We start from the raw sequence: 19,212 nt of genomic DNA, 5'->3' as shown, positions 1-19,212 counted from the left end.
GAAAACTCCTAAGGGAGCAGCTCACCCATACCATCTGAAGCTACCACTCATGAAAGACAACTTCCCCCTCCACAAATGAATGTCCTCAACCAGTGTAACGTGTAGGTTGACCACTAGTTACGAGTGAATGCTGGATAATAAAATACATCCCTTTACTCAAATCAATCCATCATACCAAGGTGGGCACTGTGGCCAGGACCATCAAAGGTCATACACAGCCACTAGAGATACAAGAAAGTACCATAGCCTTAGGGGCACTGAAACAATTAGTTTTTTTTTTCTCTAGTTCCTATGAGGAGTCACTTGTTTTCCTAGATAAATTATTCTTTAACTGGTGATCACATTTAAAATCAAACCTCAATATAACTGAAAACTCAGTAAGGTGATGTTGATATTAAACAACAACAATAACAACAACTCAACATAAGTCAAGGCCCGTTCTTCCCTCATGCGCAGAGGTTGGTATCTGGTGGCATTTTAGGGAAACCCTCCTTCCAAGCGCTGATATTCACTTTTATTTTCCTATAAAATTTGTTCATAGGATGGAATTTTCCAAATAACATATATAAGTAGATACGTGCCTCCACTCCGAGTCCATAGAGTTGAAAGGGGAACTTAAGTGAGCCTATCTAGGTCAAATACCTGCATGTCTGGCTTGTAATCATGCTTATACACGCAAGAACATCAACTTCAGCTACCATTTGTTAAAGCTCACTGAGTCAACCACCACACTGGATGCTCTACATACGTTATCTCTCCTTCTCACAACCACCTCATTAGGCAAATGTTTTACAGGTGAGGAAGTTGAGGCACGGGTAAGTTAGTCCCTTGCCTCAAGTCACACAATTGCTAAAGGGTGCAGCTGAGATCTGAACCCAGGACTAGTTGACTGCAATGCTTATGTTTATGCCATTAAAATTCATGAAAAAGAGAGGCAGATCCAGGTGCAGGATAGTCTTGGCTACATACCTCATACAATTCAATAATAATGTTTCCCATTAGACCTCGGCTACTCTTAATGTTCTCCATGGCCAGGGTGAAGTAGATGCCACGCGTGTCTGAGATGTAGAGGTTGTACGTGTCATTCTGGTTCCATTCTTGGACGGCTGCAAACACTTGGTTCTCATCGGTACTGATGATGTGCATGTCCTGTAAGAAGATGGAAAACTTGTAAGGACTCAGATCTCCATATCTCTCTGCCCAGTGGGACCCAGAGTAATTACCATGACTTATTGAGAGGTTGAGAAAATGCCTGAGTTATAGGCAGCGTTAAACAATTCTGTGTCGGACCAAGGCTATATATTAAGAGCTTTGTGATTTCTGTTCCTTGCTAAGTGACAGTAAGATGGGTGTAAGGGGCTTTGGTGGGTATCATTTTCTATGGCTCCAAGGAATTCATCCACTTTCATTTTTTAGTTTTATATCTGAGAGTTAGTGTTAGTGCTAACAGAAACATACAGCCCTGCAAGAGGAAACACACATGCAAAGAAGACAGGGCTTATCCCTTCTTTAGATCTTCATTTATGTTTTCAAACTTTTATTGTAGTGGTTTTGAAACTTGTCATTGGAATCTTCAGAGTCATGGGGATTGCAAGAAGGATGGCATGGAGGCATAGCCAATGAGTGGGATTCTGGGCTTCCAACTCTGTTTCAACCAGAGCAATACCACCTGAATCTGTTTTATACTGGAGTCCCATGTAATATTTTGGGAGTAAAAGGTGAGGGAGGTTCTGCTGCTAATAACATAATATTTGAAAATCACAGATATGGCAGAAAGGATACTCAACCTGGAATTTAGTGTTCTGGGTCATAATAGAAACTCTACTAAAAGTTAGCTATATGGTGTAGAATGTATCTGAGTCCCTGAGATTTAATTTTCTCACCATAATACTGAAGAGGTTGGGCTACTGATAAAAAGAATAGCTAACACCTGAGCACTTATTCTAAGTCATCTAAATGTATTATTTTAGTGAAAAATCCAAATAATTCTACAGTGGAGGCAGTATTATTCCCATTTTACTGAGGAATAAACTAAGGTACACAGAGGTTTGCCAGCTTGCTTCATATTTATTACATAGCTAGTCAGAGGAAGAACCAAGTTTTGAACCTTTGTAATAGGAGTCTAACCTGTTAGCTTCTAAGCATTTGGACAGACAGCCTCCAGATCAGAAGCTGTAATCCAATGACCCATGAGATGAATATGAATCACAAATATTTGGTTCAACCACAGTCTCTGTTCAATACCTGACTGTGCAGTCTTTTAGGTAAAGTCAGCACTCCCGAAGTCTCAGCCTCAAGTACCCAAATGTTCTTATGACCGGCCACTTACATATTAATATCAACTTCCTGATCTCTGAAGTCAATTTAGTCTGCATACCTGGACTAGATCATTTCTAAAATCAAATCTAATCAGTTCACAATTCAAAACAATTTATAAAAGCCAGTTTTCATATGTAGCTAGGCACTATACAAAGATTATCACAAACTCAAGTCCTCCTCTAGGGAATTTGCCCTGTCAGGAGGAGATGTTGACACAGATGAACACTTGACATAATGGAAGCAGTTAAAAAATGCATTAATATACAGATATATATTGCAAAGAGTAATGACATCCTGGGAAAGCAGGAGAGGACCCTTGTCACTGTGGTGGCAAGCACTCATAGTAGGGGCACAGGCAATTGGAGTTGACAGTAACTAAATCACCAAGCTGGGTCTAGCTTTTACCTTATTTGGCCAACCTTTCCCAGAAATGATTTCAGCAGCAAAAGGAGGTAGCAATGTCTATAATGACACAACTACGGAAAGCTTCTCTCAGGATGATTTTAAAAAAGAGAAGCTCATTTGATTTGGACAACCAGGATGTGGGAAAGTGAGAAGAATTCTGGATCTTTTTATTGGCGAATCTGTCAGATCTCAGCCTCTGGCCTTGAACTCCCTAGGTCGCCTTGACTAAGACCTCAGTAGCTCATTTGTGCTTATGCACCTTATAGAATTACAGGTTCCCGCTGAGCTGCTTGAAAATGGAAATAAGGCTTCCTCTTAAAAACCATGTGATGAAATTGTGTTGTGTTGGTGTGGAATGAAAGCCCAAGAACCCGGTAGGAGGGGAAATAGCAGCTGCAGGAAATACGAATTAAATTCACTTACCCAGTTAAAAATGCAATAGAAGTGCCGGGCTTTTCCCAGATGTTTTGGTTATAAAAATGAATGAGCTAAGTTATTTTAGACTAAACTAATGTAAAATAAGTGGAAAAAAACAACTTAAAACACTGGGGCATGGTCAGGATTAAAGGCAGCCAGATTTGCTGTGAATGCATCTTAGTTTGGAGCTGTACTGGCGCGTATCACCTGGCCAACAGGTATTGCAGTCTCTGGGAGAGACAGCGCTCTCTAGCACCTAGGATTCTGGGAAGTCTGCTTGTGATATTCGTAATTCCCCTACGTCACTTAGCTAATAAATGATATTACTAAGATTTAAGCCCAAGACTATCTGAATCAAGAAGCTAGCCTCCATATCAGTGGGAGTATAACTCAATATGAATCAAAATTACCTGCAGATTTTAATAGCATGTAGACTCACATGTCCCACTGCCTGCAGTTCTGATTCAGTACATCTGGCTTTGGAGCCTTAAATTCTACCATCTGAACCAGCCTTGCAGGCAATCCAGGTGCATGCAGTCTGGGGAATCAGTCTTTGAAAAAGCTCTAAACTATGTGTCCTCTCTCCAAATAGATCTTACAGTTGAATAGGGATCAACCAATAATAACCAGGATATTAAGTCTTCAAGAACAATAAAAGCATTATCAGGATTATTGGTCTAATAGGGATCTGATGATAGTAAAGCGTATTTCTTGAATCCTGTGATCTCAAGCTAACCCCAAAGCACGTGTCACTCCTTCTAAGACAATGAAGACATTCTTGCTACTCCTGAGAACATGCAGGGAGAGATCTGATCAGTGATGAAGAGAGAAACCCAAGAGGGGAAAAATCAGTAAGTCAATTCTGATTGGGACTTTACTAAACTGGAATTTTGACAGCATCAGATGTTACCACCTTCATGTTTTTATTTGGAAAACATGAAAGTAGCATTCCCTCTAAACCCTTCTACCATTAATTTGGAAGAATAATAGTTGCCTTTCACAAACCTAAACGTGCGACTTCATAGGTGAGCAATGGTGGAAATACTTCCCTGTGACTGAAACATTTTCTTGTAATCTGGGCCGACTGTTACTTCATTCACTGTAAAAACACATATGATATTCAGCATCTGTCACGTGCCAAACGTTATAATAGGAATACAGAGAAGAAGGTGTAGAACCTGACCTCAAGCAGATGTCCAATGGTGGTGGGGACATCCCTCACTCCTGGCCTTTTTGTTTTTAAAAAAATTTTAATGTTTATTTTTGAGAGAAAGAGACAGAGAGAGTGAGTGGGGGAGAGGCAGAGAGCGAGAGAGACACAGGATCTGAAGTAGGCTCCAGGTTCTGAGCTGTCACCACAAAGCTCAACATGAGGCTCAAACTCATGAACCGTGAGATCATGACCTGAGCTTAACCAACTGAGCCACCCAGGCGCCCCAATTCTTGGCCTTTTGTGAACCTGACGAAGGTCCCCCACACAAGTACTGACAGGAAGAGGGGTGGGGCATCCATGGAAATGTGTGGAACTTGAATGGCCTGAAGGCAGTTTTCTCCTGAGGGAGGTGAGGACAGACAGTGACTGCATCGTAAGGGGTTGTGTATGGCACACCTAAGTTTCGCCCAGAAAAGAAATCCAAAACTAGCACACGATTTTAAGCCTGAGAAAAGAATTCGAGTTGATCAGTGCAGAGATTTGGCTGGGGAACACCAGCTGTACTGTGTGATCTCATTCTTTGTGGAGGCAGTGTGAAAGGTGAATTTCAGTGGGGCAGGGAGGAAGGCTTATGAGGTCACCGCAACAAACTCCAAAGTGACACATGGGGGCCTGAGCTAAGAAAGCAGGTATTCTATGAGAATCCTATGAAATGGCTGGTGAGATATTAAGAAGGCAGAACCCACAGGGGGATGAAGGAAAAGGGCATATCTTTAATAATATATCAGATATCCGACATACAAAATTCTCTGCTTCTTTTTAGCATGTTCACACAATCATAACTAAATACTCATAATTAAATACTTGTGTAATCATTTAGTTTATGTCTGTCTGTCTCACTAGACTGTAACCTCCCAGAGGGCAGACACTGTGTCCTTCTTAGTTATCACTTCATTTCTAGCACTTACTAAGTATCTAGCACACGGTAGATAACCAATGAAAGTTTAGATGGACTAAGTAAACAGAGGAGAAGGATGAAATATTAGGGATATCATATAGAGACTCTGAGCTCAGTTCCAGATTTTTACAATGAGATCATTTAGGGGAGGTACTTCAAATAGGCAGTTGGAGATACAGTCTAGGGTTCAGTGGATATGGGATGGGGCTGTGTATACAGATGTCACCAATATGAAGAGAAGTGATGAGGTCACCAAGGAACCATGCAGAATACCAGGAGAACTTAGGATGATCAACATTTAACGGGTGGCAAGGGAAAGGGATCCAGAAAAGGAAATCAGAATAAAATATTCCAAAGGGAAGATTATCAGGTATGGATTTTTTTTTAACACTGTGAAATGCTCCAGAGTGGTTAAAAAGAAAAAAGAGTTATACAAATGTCTATTGGATTTGGTGTGGAGGTGGTCTCTGGTAACAATGGCCAGAGGATTTTTGGTGGAATAGTGGAGAGAGGGCTGTGGGAGAGCACAGGGCATCTGGCAGTGGATGGAAGGGTGGATAAGAAGCAACCAAAGAGATAAGAATTACAGATAACATTTTAAGAAGTATGGCTGTAAGGGAGCAAAGAAGGATAAATCAGTATTTGGGGAAATGTAAACATTAAGGAAAACTGTCCTAAGGAAATTAAGGAAAAGGTTAATATCACCATCATTATCATTATAATAAATTTTCTCAAGCATATTTCCCTCTCCTCTCTTTTATTATTCAAAATGGGATTAAACATATTCTACTGTCAACTAAAAGCAAACCCAGACTTAGATAGGGAGAGACTTTACTTGCAAAGGCTATTGCAAAAGGGGGAACAGTCTGGCTGTCATATCTAAAGTCCCTCAAGAGTAAAGGCAGAAAAGAATTACTTTTATGAAGTGATTAGAAAATAAAACGAAGCTAGAGAGAACTGGGTGTGGGGAGAAGGGGGAGCAGGTGGCAGCAGAGAGGGCCATTAGACAGGAAACCACCTTCCTTAAGTTTTGTCACGTCAGGTGATTTTCAGAAGGGCTGTTAACGGGTTGTTCTGAGTCCAGTGACTGCTTAAGCCCTCAATGCTCGCATCTGCTCAAGAGTGGGCAGAGTTCATGGGTTTGGGAGAAGGTGAAAGGCCAGACTAAGTCTGATCGAGTGAAAATAGCCAGCATTTTGTCCAGATTGGTCAGTGGGGACAAAGAGTTCAGGTAATCATTTGTGAGATAAAGAAGGGGAAGTTGGTCTTGTCAAAGGCAAATAGGCAGGCATCTGTGTCTTAGCGGGGCACACTGGGAAGAGTGGTTCTTTGCAGGGAGCCACTTCCAGCAACATAAAAGAGTGGGGGAATTTCTTAAACCTTATTGTTCTCCAGCAGCACCGGGCTCAGTAATGTTCAATGGTATTATGATGCCCATTTCACAGATAAGAAGACCTGGGCTCATGGATAAGCAAGTGGTAGAGCTGGAAAGAAAGCTCAGGGCTTCCAGCTCAGAAGCTCCATTGCCTTTTCCCCAGTCAGGCATGGCCCCCTGTCTTCTGCCTCCCCACCTTGCTGGTGCATGCCTTCCTTGCCAAGCCGACACCCAGGAACTGGTTCTGGAGAACTCAGCACAAGGTTGCTGCTCCTAATAATGCCACTCGTTATTAATGGTGTTCATTTCATTCTCTGCAAAATACTCCGAGGCACGGAGTGCCCCAGGAGAGCGCGTTCTGAACAGACAGGCAGGGAGGAGAGGTGTGAGGGCAATGATGACAGGAGCTTCTCCTTGTTTTTGTTTTTTAAGTAAGAGGCCCCGCAGCAGCCGCAGCTCATGGAACAGCAACAACTTGCTTAAAAGCCATTTCCACTTTTAAACACTTCCACCCCCTCTGTCCTCACCTCCTCAGCCTAGGCTATGAAAATCTGAGCCAACGCTGGCTAATAAAGGGAATCGATAACCATCCAGCTATTTTCACAGCAGCCCTCATATTAATGAAGCTGCTGTGGATGAAGTTCTATAAAAGGGGCCACACGGACAGTACTCCACCACAATAAACTGCCATGGGGTTGCTGATCGTTAATGGAGTGTCCCAGCGTTCTGATCAATTCCAGGCTTCATTTGTCCCCACCTGCAGCCACACTGCCCAGGGGAGCGAACTGTTTGTTTTCCTCAGAAGGCTGAGAATACATAAAATATGCACACAATACAGAGATGAAACAGGCCTTACACTGGAGATATGGTTTGGAAAGTTCCCAAAATACTTCTCTCCTGCTCCAATACACAGAAATCATCAAGTGACTGCAAGGGGTCTTTCTCCTTCAGAAAGAGCATGATTATGAACTTCCCCTTCCTCATCTTCTGCGAGCAGGGTACCACTTTCCTGCTTGGGTTTAGACCATCGGATGGGTACACCCTGCAACCACAAAGCTATATAATGGTCCCACTCAAACCCATCACAGAGAGGGTAGAGAAAAATGAGAAATTGATTCCCATGGTTCCTCAGGCTACTTTATACAGTCCCTGTTCATCTCATCAGCCTCTCCACCTCTCTCTCTGCAACCCAGTCTCTTGAGATGGTGTCTTAGTTTGTTGAAAGAATGATACTATCTCTTTTAAAATAGGGCCTATGCATATATGTTCTATTGGCTTCCCAACCCTTGCTTGCAGGGTTGACTCCTTAACCCTCTTAAATCAGCTTAAACATGACTGTCTTTAGGACACTTGTCCTCACTATCCATTTTAGGTAAGCTCCACTTATTATGTCACAATGGCGTTTGAGCTTCTATCCCCCTAACACTCCCTACACCTACAATTGCTTATTCAGTGTCTCTCTTCTCTCCCAGAATATAAGCTCCATGAAGGTAGGGACCATTTGCGGCTTACTTACTATTTTATCCACAGAGCTAATTTCGTGCCTGGCACAGAATAAAAGCTTAAATGGGAGAAACAACAGTTCAATGGGTGAATAAAAGAAGGATCAAATGAATGAATGGATGCGAGCATGCATATATGAATGAATGCATGAATAAAACAACCAGCGGGTAGACAATTACCCACCTTCTTATTCCATAATCCCTCCCACCTCTGTATTCACTTAGCTTTTTTCCCAGCACCAGCCTACAGACCCTTTACATCTGATATGTGTCCACCCAGAGACTTGGCTTTTTCGTAGCTACAGTAGGTGATGCAACTGCATCCTGTCCATGTTCAGATTCAGGCTCCAAGATCCATCTTCTGCCAGAAGCCATCATTCACAAGGGATGGAGCCCACAGGGTAAGTTTTATAATTTTTCAATAGAGGAGTTAAAATGCCATTATCTGAGATTAACATTATAGTAAACTATTCCTATTTTAACTGCTCATAGTGGCAGAAGGGAGCAGAAAACAGGCAGTGCATTTATATTTAGTATTAAAATGCAGACAGAAGCAAGAGCACCACAAGACTCACCTGTGCACCTTTATGCATATATATATATATATATATATATATATATATATATATATATATAGGGAGGAGGCAGAAAACAGGGGGCCATGCTGGACTGGGGAAAAGGCAATGGAGCTTCTGAGCTAGAAGCCCTGAGCTTTCTTTCCAGTTCCACCACTTGTATATGTGTATACACATACATACACACACACACACACACACACACACACACACACACACCCCACATATCTGGGCTCCTGCCTAGGGCCTTCTGAGCCTGTCCCTCTATTTGGCAGTAAGGCCCTTGCAAGAGGAAGGAACCCCCAGAAGAGACTGAATACTAGCTCTCCTTTCCTTACGGCCCCTGGGAAATGGTTCCAGTCCCATACAGGATGTTTGAGACATAGGGAATCAAAGCTCTTGCCTGCATAACCTACTGAAAAGGGAATACAGAACCCATGTTTGGGGACATAAGCAGAGGCCAGACGCCAGCAGTGGTATGTCAGGCTGAATGCCAGCTGTCTCCCAGGCAGAAATCAAACCTCCCCAGAGCCCAATATGGCAGCCTCTCCCTGCTGCTTTGTCTGGCAGGACCCAGGACAGAGGTTGTGCATACCTTGGGCAGTGAGTACTTGGGCAGCTTTATCTGGGCGAAGGCCTCTCTTCGATAGGACACGTAGTAGCTGGCTCTTCCACCAGTTGTTACCTGGATCACAGGGGAAACACAAAGAAGTCAGATGGGGCCAGGGGTCAGATTGGGCCAGGGGTCATGGCCAAGTTGAAAGTACTAGCTTCTCCATCACCAGCCACAATAGGTTTGTGATAACCTTTTAGAGAATAACCCTTGCTGGCAACACAGCACTGAGTTGCTCCCATGTCATGGCATGTAGACCACAAATGAGCAATTACAACAGTCTTTCCCAATGGTTGACACTTTCTATGAGAGCAGGGACTCTATTTGGTCACTGTGCTCTGCATATATACACACCCAATAAGTATTTTTAGAAAACAGAAGCCATTACATGGGATGTACCCATGATCTCTTTATTCTGCCTTAAAAAACAAGTTTCTAATCCAATGCAGTCATGACATGATTGTGAAATGAATTTTTTTCTGATTCTAAATAATTACTATTGCTCAAAAACTCTTGTTACTTTGAAATTAATTTCACTTCTGATCTGAGCACATTTTTTTCCTTCCTATTGACAAATCTATGCACTAAGCAGGTATGCTTTGGTCCATTTCACATGCAAGTTATTTAAAGGAATCAAGGCTCAGAGGAAGAACTCTAGATTGGAAAGTGAGAAATCCTGGGTTTGAGTCCCAGCTCTGCTATCTGACAGCTGGGGGAGTCAAACTCTGTAATCATCTCACTTGGGAAGGATGGATTCTTAGAAGAGTCTGGAAACCACTTCAAGAAATGGTCTGGCCTGGGCTTGTTGAAAAGTCCTGCCAACATGGCACAGTTCTGCAGATGGCTGCTGTCAGCCCAATCGTCTTAACTTGGGGGGAATTAATATTCACAAGAGAAGATACCATAGACTGTTCAGAGAAAATAGCAGGACGACAATAGCAACCAGGCTGCTGTGCTGAGGAGGCAATTACTGGAGGCACCCACTCTGTTCTCACCAAGCACTTGCTGGAGACGGGCCAGCCCTCCCAATCCAGTCGGAACGTGGCGCCCATCCACAGCGGGAGGTGCAGGGAGCAGAAATGTCACGCCCCTATTGAAAGCCGCCCATCGCTCCCCATCCAAGAGAGGGCATCTCCCACAGCTCCCCCTTGCTCTGCACAGATTGGGAGCCCACAAAGCAGACAGCGCAAGCTGCCAGGTGGAGCAAATGTTAGAGTCTGTGGGGAGGCAGAACCTTGTAAAAAACTCGGTGCAAAGACAGGCTGTGAATCAAGAGGAGAGACTGATTTTGTCCCCGCTGTTCAATCCTATCCCTACATCTCTATTTCCTCATTAGAGCCATTCATGTTTTGTATTCCAGGACTTTGGGGTTTTGTTGTTGTTGTTTAATTTGGGTTTTTGTTTGTTGATAAAGACATCCGTTCTCAATCTATATTGTGCTGCACTGGCTTAGAGATGGGGTGTTCACATATTAAGATCAATGAGTTGTTGAGTAGTCTTTTCCTTTTTAAATCTCAACTGCATAGAACAGATTAAAATGTAATCTTTGGTACTAAACACACAGTCACCACTAGTCCTTGCTTGATCCTATTTGTGTGTTTCATTTCATTTATTTATGTTTTAAATTCCAGTCCAGTTAAAATGAGGTGTTATGTTAATTCCAGGTGTATAATATAGTGATTCACCAATTCTATATATTCCTCAGTATTCATTATAAGTGTCCTCTTAATCCCCTTCACCTATTTTTTTAAAATTTTTTTTAATGTTTATTTATTTTTGAGACAGAGAAAGATACAGCATGAACAGGGGAGGGTCAGAGAGAGGGAGACACAGAATCTGAAGGAGGCTCCAGGCTCCGAGCTGTCAGCACACAGCCTGACACGGGGATCGAACTCACGGAGTGTGAGATCATGACCTGAGCTGCAGTTGGATGCTTAACACAGTGAGCCACCCAGGTGCCCCTCCCCTTCACCTATTTTACCTGTCCGCCCAGCCACCTCTCCTCTGGCAAACATCTGTTTGTTCTCTATAGTTTGTTCTGTTTTATGGTTTGTCTCTTTCTTTCCTCTTCATTTGTTTTGTTTCCTAAATTCCACATAGGGTGAAATCATTTATTTTCTCTGACTTATTTCATTTAGCATTATATCCTGTGGATCCATCCATGTTGTTGCAAATGGCTAGATATCATTATTTTTATGGCTGAGTAATATTCCATTATATATATATATATATATAATTATATATATTTTAGATATATATAGATATACATTATATATATATATATATATATATATATATATATATATATCACTTCTTTATCTATTCATCTACTGATGGACACTTGGGCTACTTCCAGAATCTGGCTGTAATAAACATAGGGGTGCATATTATCTTTTTGAATCCGTGTTTTAATTATAAATTATAAAACCAACATATGTATACCTGTCAACCTCAGAATTGGAATAGTAGTGTTTGAACTTTAGCTGCATCAGAATCACCTAAAAAGCTGTTTAAAACTCAGACTGCTGGGTCCCACCTATAGAGTCTTTGAGTTCATCAGCCTGGGGTAAGGTCCAAGAATTGTCTTTTCTAATGAGTTTCCAGATGATGCAAATGCTGCTGGTTTAGGGGACTCACTCTAAGCAGGTCAGAACCAGAACTTCAAATGACAACTGACATACACCTCTGTGACTCTGTGCCTTGCACCTGTCCTGAGACCCTTGCCTCCCTCTTAGATGTAGCTACTGTCCTCATTTTGTGTTGACAATGATGATAAAGTTTTATTTTAGGGGAAATTCCTGTTACATGAAATTAGTCATTTTAAAGTGTACAGTTCTTGGGGCACCCGGGTGGCTCGGTCAAGCATCTGACTCTTGATTTTGGCTCAGTTCATAATCCCAGGGTCATGGGATTGAGCCCTAAGTCTGGCTCCACACTACACATGGAGCCTGCTTAAGATTCTTCCTCTCTCCCTCTGCCCCTCTCCCCAGCTTGTGTTCTCTCTCTCTCTCAAATTAAAAAAATAAAAAATAAAGTGTACAATTCAGTAGCATTTAGCACATTTGCAATGTTATATAACCACTATCTAGTTCTACAAGTCTTCCATAACCCCAAAGGAGACTTGATACACAATGATGAAGTTTCTAAACCCCAAAATATATGCTCCGGTCACTTATCATATGCTTAAAAGACAGTTCTCTCTGGGACACCCTGAACATCACCAAAGTTGCCTTGGGGAAGGAAACTGGCATCAGAGTAGGCTAGTCCTGTCAGTGAATGCCAGCCAGAGCTCAGCAATGAAAAGAAGGTTCTCCTAAAAAGACCCAGTGGGCTCCCGAGGGAACAAGATGAGAGCATTGCCAAGCCTCTGATAAGCACCATAGAACTGCACTGGGTCCCTTGCGGTTTCCAAATCACCAAGAGCCAAAGGAGAACAGAGTGGTCCCCTCGTTAGGGTGATCAACCCCACCAACTCGGGAACTCAGTCTAGCCATTCCTGATACAGCCCTGCACAAGCACAGATTCTCTCTCTCACAAGCTCACACATACAACCTGGGAGACTTTGTGCTTGAGTAATCAAAGATGGAGATTACACTTCAGATACACAAGGGGATGGTCCAAACTACTAAGGGGCTGATAAAGCCCCAGGAGCCCAGAGGTTCTCCCACTTCCAAGGATATCAGAAAATCTTCCAGTGATACCAAGACGACTCCTGCAGTTATGCTTTTGTCCTGGTGATATCCTTCTCTGTACCTACTGATAGCCTACTGATGGTTTCACGTCACTGTACCACCTATGAGATCATGGAAGGATTTTGGATGCCACCAGTTCATTACAATTTCTCTCCTCTCAACTTTTCAACCCTATTCTTCCTATTTCTACAGCCCTTTCAACATTTTTTTCTGATGGTACACATATTCCTATAATCTTCCCTCCATGTCTTATTATACAGTTGCAACCTCCCTGATTCCTAGGCAGTGCTGGTCTTGTGGCAAATGATTAGTGAATACGTAATAAGAGTAATGACACAACGGTCATTGATTGAGTTCATTTACCATGTTCCAGAACTGCATGTAGCCGTTATATAAATTATCTAATTCAATTCTCATGACAACCTTTCAGAGACTATAAGGTACTGACTGACTTGCCCAAGATAAGACAAATTGGAACCTGGCAAAGTTTGGCTCTAAACCTGTTCTCCTCCTCCTGTGATTGAGAAGGGTCTCCATTCATCTTACCTCGCTATAACAATACATTTTCCTGACTCCAAGGAAACATATTTTTATTTTTTAAGAAACATATAAAAATCTCTGTAATTGGCACATGTATATATGTTTAGTATTCTTCATATTCCCAGAAAATCTGTGATGGCATTGATGACGTATCTTAAAAATGATGTCTTCATAGAAGAGAAGGGGTGAGGTAATAAAAACAAGATTGATAATTACTACCATGCAATGAAACCTTGTTACATAGAAAATGGTACAATAAGCAGTTTAAACACCATCCCTCATTTGAGTCTAATTACATATTATATAATGTACAGAGCCTCCACAGGTCAGGACGAGATTGTTACAATCTATGACTCCAGCCTATGCCCGAGCCCTTAATTATGAATAAGTGTATCCCCACAATGTCAGGCACAGAGCAGGGCTCAATACCTATTGACTAACGGAATAACAAATTGTGGGGATTAAGCAGCTCAACCAGAGACGCTTTTGAGTTTGATTTCCTCCATTATTTAGTGACTAAACCATGGATGTAGAGAACTCTCCATTCCCACCCAGCCTCTAGATGGTTGCAGGAACTTATCTCTAGCACTCCTCCTTGGGAGCAAAATCCTCACAATGTTGGGATGATACAAGCTGATGCATTTGCTGCCTCTCCAATACTATTTGCACAGCTCTCTGGCAACCACACAAGAAAAGAATAAAGTTTAGCGACTATTAATCTATTTTGATGAACTTTTCTCTTCCTTACAAGCAAATCTGCTGGCATTGTAAATCCCAGAGATTATTACCACTTTCCTTTTCAGTGACACCTTTTATTTTACATATGATGAATGTCATCCAATTATTTGCTCTGGGCCCATCCGTCATGCTAAACACTGAATTAGCTGGGTCTTTTCCTCACTAATGACTGGCTCGTTAATCTGATTTTCTGGATTTCCATTTTACAGGTTTAATTGGGCTCCTGGCCAGTGAAAATGATTCCTTTGGACAAATGCACTGGCCATTAAATACATCTATCTCTTCTGACTTGTTCCCATTCTTGCTGTAACCAAGTCTAACCTGACATATCCTTTATTATTTTTTTTTTTTCATTTCTCCTTGCTTTTAGATGATGGCTTGCCCTGGAGGAGAGGAAGAAATCTGCCAAAAAAAAAAAAAAAAAAGGAACCAAAGGGCCTTGAGTATGTTGAGCCTGTTTCTGCCATAGATAGAAGAAAACTTATATCTCTAGAACTCATAAATGGGCATGGTAATCTAAAAAGAGAAGCAAAAATGAACATTTTTGAGTGTCTACTATGTTGGATGCTTTACATTCATGATATTATTTAATATCCACACTATTAATTACTACTATAATGATTGTTAGTGAAGCTATTAGTACCCTACAAGGCATAAATATTCATAGCATAACATTCTCTGAGTCTTTACTACATGCCAAGCACTGTCCCTATGTACATACTGGCCTTCTCTCTTACATTCAGGTGAGAAATTGACAGGTGCAGAAGTTATGCAACATACTCAAAGACACACAGCAAGTAAATGGTGAAGCTGGAATTTGAACTCAAATTTATCTGACTGTCAAGCCCATGCTGGTCCTTCAGGCTGTGTCAGGTTTCCAAACTTCTGGGGTGGGGAATGGATCCCATGTCACTTGACTTCCAAATTTCCCAGGTAAGATGCCTGCCAACAAAGCAGATCCTTTTATGTGAGGGATCGTAATAGTTTCCCAGCCTTGAGACATCACTGCTCTGTTGTTGGACCGGAGTGAACAGTGCTGCTCCTGGAACTTGTGACTAGGAGGGGCCACAGCGGAAACAAACTGGGCTTGCACAAGAAATGAAGGAAATGGCACTTAGAAGGTGTGTCGACTAGAGGACCTTGCTGGCCCCACGCAATGTGAATAACCAGCCTAAGCAAGAGGAGTGGCCACCTCTCCAGGTACATGTTAGTGACTTCCCACACAGCCTCTGCAGTGCTTCTTCCTCCTTAAAGAAACAAAAGTGAACCACACAGTTGTTAGGATGCACAATTAACTTTTCCAATTTCTTTGCTCATTAATTCTATTCAGATTATTTGAAATAAATCTTGACATTGTTAGGCCTTTCTCTTCCTCTCCACCTACATATTTCCTTCAAAGATCACATTTCTCTTTCAAGAACAAAGAAGCAGGATGCTGACTGCTGGACCACAAGAGTTGATAAAGAGCCATAAGTCTCATCAGGAAGTTGCTCTAAGCATCGGGAGGGCCCTGAGGGCTCCTGCACGGCAGGTTATGTTGACTTTGCCACCCTAAGCTCATTTTCCAAAAATGTTTTGCTAAGGCACCACACTACGTGTCTGAATCAAAACTGTGAGATGGCACTTGGAATAACACGGCATCTTACCAGCAAGTTGTCTCCTCTGCTAGACCATTTGATGTTGAATTTAGTGTTTGTCAAACTGGTGTTTGCTCATTTTATGTCCTGGAGGCTGTGTGATATTAATGTAATATGCAGTTTTATCTGCCTGTTTCTAGAAAGAGTGGGTCTATTACCTACTACACATACACTGTGCTGAGGTTGAACTCCTTTGAAACAGATTTGCACATAAAATCTTTTATTGGGCCCCTAACATAATAAAATCTTTTACTAGGACCCTAACATAACAGCCCCAAAATAACCTCACTGAGAACGGATTTCGAGTAAGATAGTTGGCATTGAAGCCAATATTGTTCTCTCAGTTTGGTGTGTGTGTGTGTGTGTGTGTGTGTGTGTGTGTGTGGTATAGGGGAGGTGTTGGAGGGGAGATGTATACTGAGGTTGCCAGCACACTTGTCAGCCAAAACATATTGATAAACAATTGCCACCTTCCCCAACCCTACTAAGAAACTCCCTGGAACCTTCACTGCCCATTTGGAATGATAGTAAGGGAGAGAAAAGGTGGTGAGTTGGAAAAGCATGGGATAAAGACCTTGTGTCTACACCACACACAGCACTAGAAGAGGAATCAGCATGCCTGACTCTGAGCCTGTTTGTCAAATACCGTAAAGGATCTGGACTTGATAAGTTTCCAATTACATATTTTCAAAGAGGACTCTTCCTCTTATTTTTTAGCATTTTACTACTTTGGTTGGGATCCTAGACCTGTGTTTAAATTCTGCTTCTGCCACTTGCTGGTTTGGTAACTTTGGACAGGTAATTAATTTAACCTTCCCAATTTTTCCTTCTAGAAAATGGAGACATCAGTACAACCTATTAACATGTTATTTTGAGGAGTAAACACAGAACACCATGTAAAGAGCTTTAGCCCCAAAGCTGGCACACAGTAAATGCTCATTGTATATGACTTGTCCCTGCTGAGCTAGAGGTACAGAGACTTGCACCAGTATAACATCGTGGGGGCCTAATGGGGATTGACCATGACCATAGTGGCAGTTTATATATACAAACTGGAGGCTTCAGGAAGTGCTGGGCTAGCCACATTGTGCACCTGGTCAGGGATAGAGGACTGAAATTCTTCTTGTTGCCTTCAGGCAGGATAACTTTATGGAGAAGACACCTATGGAGACCACAAAGCCAACATGGTCTATGCCAGAGATTGAACCATTAAAGGTTGCAAGCTTTATCTTTGTGTTCTGGCTTTCATGACTTAGAGGGAGGACAAGAAGTTCTTGGAATTCCCATAAGACCCTTCAGGATGAAAGTCCTTTGCCTTCCCTCTTTTTCTTTTCTTTCTTTTTTTTTTTTTTGCAGGGGGTGGGGATATAAAAAGGCAAAGGTAAGTGTAGAAATAAAAAAGAACAGATATGGACTTGAATTGTTGTCTTGGAGCACAAAAGTTGGGAGTATCAAGATGTTCAAGATCAATATAATAACAGCTAAAAGCTAAAACCTAGTCCATCTACTTTGTCCCAGAGCTTCATTAAAAAAGAAAAAATCACTACTCATGGAACCTCTAAAGAAACATGTTAAAACTCATTACCAAAACATCTGCTCCTTCATCTCTAGGGAATGGTCCTGTTCCTTGTGGACTGTGAGTTTAATATGATTTTGTAAAAGATGGGACTGAGGAGGCTAGAGCAGATATTACAAGGAGACTTGCTTCTATCATCTTCCTACCCTTATGTAAGTTTTCTCTTCAACTTGAGACCTCACGTCACCTGTTTCCTTTGCACAGGTAGATGCTATGAGGCCAATTCATTGGCTGAAATCTTCCCAGGCCAACACCAGCCTCTGTCTTTTTTTCTACTATTCCAGAATTTTAGAAAATAAAAACAAAACAGTGGGAAAGGAGAAGAAGGAAGAAGGGTGTAAGGTGCTGGTGTATAGAACATCTGTCTTTCTAGTTTCAGCTTAGCCAGGTATCAGACAGGCAATTTTGGCATGGTAACTAATCTCTTGGAGTTTCAGGGTTATTGTTCCATAAAAAGGAAGAAAATAATTACCCTTCTCTTAGGGAGAAGAAAATGAGATAACAAAATGCTATCATGTAACTGTAAAGTGTTCTACAGCTATAACGATGAGAATATTATAAGTGACCTGTGGTATGTACCTAAAAACCCAAAGATCTTAGAAGTATTTGCACTGGGAAATTGCTATAGACTGAATGTTTGTTTTCCCCCAAAATTCCTATGTTGAAACCTAATCCTAGATGTGATGGTCTTTGGAGGTGGGCTCTTTGGGAGGTGATTAGGTCATTAGGGTGGAACCCTAATGAATGGGATTAGTGCCTTTATAAGAGACCCCAGCAAGCTCCATTTGCCCTTTCTACTATGTGTCTATGAACTAGGAAATGGGTTCTCTTTACCCACCAAATCTGCTGTTGCTTGAGTTTGGACTTCCCAGCATCCAGACCTGTGGGAAATACTCTGTTATCTGTACATAAGATTCTATTATATGCTATATCTGCTGCAGCGGTCTGAACAGACTAAGACCGAAATCAAGCTGATGATCCAAATACCCAATCTATTGATTGTGTGGGGGCACTGAAATTTCCCAATTAGGCTATAGCTATCCACAGACCAATGGGGAATAAGGAATGTGAGAAGAGAAGCAAGAAATGGATGGGCAGAGATATAGAACAGAAGTGTATTCAGCCACACAAGATGAATGGCAGGCATATAGAGCCACTTAAAGAATGATTAATTTTATTGATATGCTCAAGATATTTTACATAACATAAAAGGGCATAACAAACAAAGTCATTAATTTTCTAGCTAAGCAGGGATGCTTCTTTGGGACGTGGGATTTCCAGACGGTCTTGGAAATATGTGTGGGCTGCTAGATATGACGGCAAAACTTCACCAACATGGGATTTGCGTGCCTCATGAGTGAGGTTTGGGACAGCAGTGGACAGATTTAAGCCATCTGTCAAGCTTTTTCTCAAGAAACACTGCCACCTCCCCAAGAGAGCCATGAATATTTGTGAAATGCCACCTGCTACTTGGAGCCTCACCATTGCACTCCGCATGTCGTACTGCTCTCGTCCTCCAGCAGAAGCACCACCACTGGAGAGTCAAGCTCTGCGCTCACACTTTGGATGCACTGCGTGCTCTCATGCACAATGACCACACAGAGAAGATACTATACAGCCTCTCTCAGTACTTAGCATCCATGTCATAACAATTAATATTTGTAGGGTATGCTCTGCTATGCATTAGTTTTATTATTTGACTGAACCTCATT

At 41.9% G+C, this 19,212-nt stretch overlaps 1 long non-coding RNA gene across 3 annotated transcripts; it reads left to right on the top strand.

Moving 5' to 3' along the window:
* Positions 1-8,044: 8,044 nt before the first annotated feature.
* On the top strand, positions 8,045-17,161 carry LOC125932949 (uncharacterized). Of its 3 annotated transcripts, XR_007460804.1 has the most exons (5): positions 8,045-8,117; positions 8,355-8,530; positions 14,658-14,730; positions 15,031-15,220; positions 17,061-17,161. It is a non-coding gene; the product is annotated as an uncharacterized LOC125932949 (long non-coding RNA). The 3 variants fall into 3 exon arrangements; XR_007460802.1 differs by lacking the exons at positions 15,031-15,220; positions 17,061-17,161 and having other exon boundaries at positions 14,658-14,842; XR_007460803.1 differs by lacking the exons at positions 15,031-15,220; positions 17,061-17,161 and having other exon boundaries at positions 8,056-8,117; positions 8,367-8,530; positions 14,658-14,842.
* The last annotated feature ends 2,051 nt before the right edge of the window (positions 17,162-19,212 follow it).

This window comes from Panthera uncia, chromosome D2 (genome assembly GCF_023721935.1).
Source record: "Panthera uncia isolate 11264 chromosome D2, Puncia_PCG_1.0, whole genome shotgun sequence".
NCBI lineage: Eukaryota > Metazoa > Chordata > Mammalia > Carnivora > Felidae > Panthera > Panthera uncia.
This window is presented reverse-complemented; position numbering and strand designations above follow the sequence as displayed.